The sequence below is a fragment of the Microtus ochrogaster genome, chromosome 2, assembly GCF_000317375.1.
Source record: "Microtus ochrogaster isolate Prairie Vole_2 chromosome 2, MicOch1.0, whole genome shotgun sequence".
NCBI lineage: Eukaryota > Metazoa > Chordata > Mammalia > Rodentia > Cricetidae > Microtus > Microtus ochrogaster.
In genome coordinates, this window is record NC_022010.1 from 98,163,019 (window position 1) to 98,164,853 (window position 1,835).

The window sequence follows — 1,835 nt, forward strand, 5'->3', positions numbered from 1 at the left end:
GTGCAGACTCAGACTCACAGTCCCTAATGACCAGGTAATGTGCAGACTCAGACTCACAGTCTCTAACAACTGATGAATTCTGATGTGGAAAGACAACTAGGAACTTTCTTAAAGCACCAAACTGTAGATAAAATTATCATGCTTTGGAAAACAACCATAGTTAAGAGATAACTATGCACTCATGGACAGAGTATGTTTAGGAGAGAGAATAGTCCAAACATTTAATTTACACTCAACGAGAAAAGCTAAAGCTCTGATGGCTGGCATAACTTTAGTAGCTACTGACACTCTAAGACAAATGAATTTTCCACATGTCCATGAGGAAAAATTAACTTCCTATTTTGTGACTTTCTCTGCTGCTCTATGGTCTTGGCTTTGTACTTATGGAAAAAGGATGCCCTTGGGTGTAGAAAATATAAGGCTATTTAAAAGTGGTTATAAATGCTGCTCTATCTTAAGAACCTTTTGGACAGTTTTCAAACCCTAAGACGGCTTAGCCAGGACAATGACTACGGAGAGCATCAAACGCACCCAGGGTCAGTGGACAGTCATGGTACTGTGGCTCTGCTCCAGGAGCTCCAGGAAGTGCACCTCAGTGTCTTTTTATATGACATCCTTGGTCACAAACTGTAAACGGTTCTTTACAGAGAGCAGAGTCCACAGGGCTGGTGCGCTGGACACTTGGCAGTGGCACTCGGCTCACCCTGTGCTGGCTGCCTTGGCAGACGCAGAGCTGCTGTGGAAGAGGCATCTGTCACTGCCACTGCTAACAGCCTTGGCTGGCCTGTCTCTTGGGCAAGCACTCAAAGTGGGGTGGGGGGTAGTAAGGTTATGAAAATAGGTTCACCTTCTCCTCAAAGGGCTGAAAGTGGAGCAGTGAGACAGAATAACCAAGGGCCTGACTTAGGACAAGGTCAGCAATACCTGGCCACCGTGGAATTGCAAACAGACTTCTGGGGCCTTTCGCCACACACGTGCAAATAAATAAAAGGGAAGCCATGTATGGAAGGCAGATGGAGCAGTCTTTGACTGTGCGCCTTAACATTTTAATTTTCTATCATCTAATTTTTAAAACATGAATGCATGTCCAACACTAAATTTAATTAAATTCTCAATTCTGGAAACAAGAATCAATATCCCTTGTTCTTCCAAATAAGCACAGCTAAAGACCTTGAACATAACATTAAGTCCGTCCACGGCAGGCGAGATGGCTTAGAGGGTAAAGGTGCTTGCTGAAAAGCCTGGCAACAGCTCAAGGCTCTAGGCCGGAGAAATGACTGTGTGTCCCTAGAACCCAGCCACACATTCAAGACAAACAAAACCCTAAAATGATGTGGGATGTCCTTCTGTATATGTGCTGCTTTCATTGGTTGATGAATAAAGTTGTCTGGGCCAATGGCTTAGCAGAGTAAAGCCAGATGGGAAATCTGAACAGAGATATATAGAGAGAGTAGGCAAAATCAAAGAGGAGCCATGTAGCTGCTGAAGCCGAAACCTTTCTGGTAAGCCACAGCCTGGTGGCAATACAAAGACTAATAGAAACGGGTTCATTTAAGATGTAAGAGTTAGTTAATAAGAAGCCTAAGCTAATAGGCCAAACAGTGTCGCAATTAATATAGTTTCTGTGTGATGATGAGGGTCTGGGCGGCTGGGAACAAACAAGCTGTCTACACTAAAAGAATGGTTTTTCTGACTCAGGACTAACCTGGGAGCCATGATAACAATTAACAGCAATATGGCTGCAGAAGGCTGGCACACTCACCTGGCCTGGCCGCAGGAGGCCGGCACACTCACCTGGCCTGGCCGCAGGAGGCGGGCACACTCACCTGGCCTGG

At 45.3% G+C, this 1,835-nt stretch overlaps 1 protein-coding gene across 1 annotated transcript in view; it reads right to left on the reverse strand.

Annotated features, from left to right (window-relative positions):
* Nucleotides 1-1,835, reverse strand: part of Urb1 (URB1 ribosome biogenesis homolog) — a 63,944-nt gene that overhangs the window by 13,443 nt on the left and 48,666 nt on the right. The window lies entirely within an intron of this gene.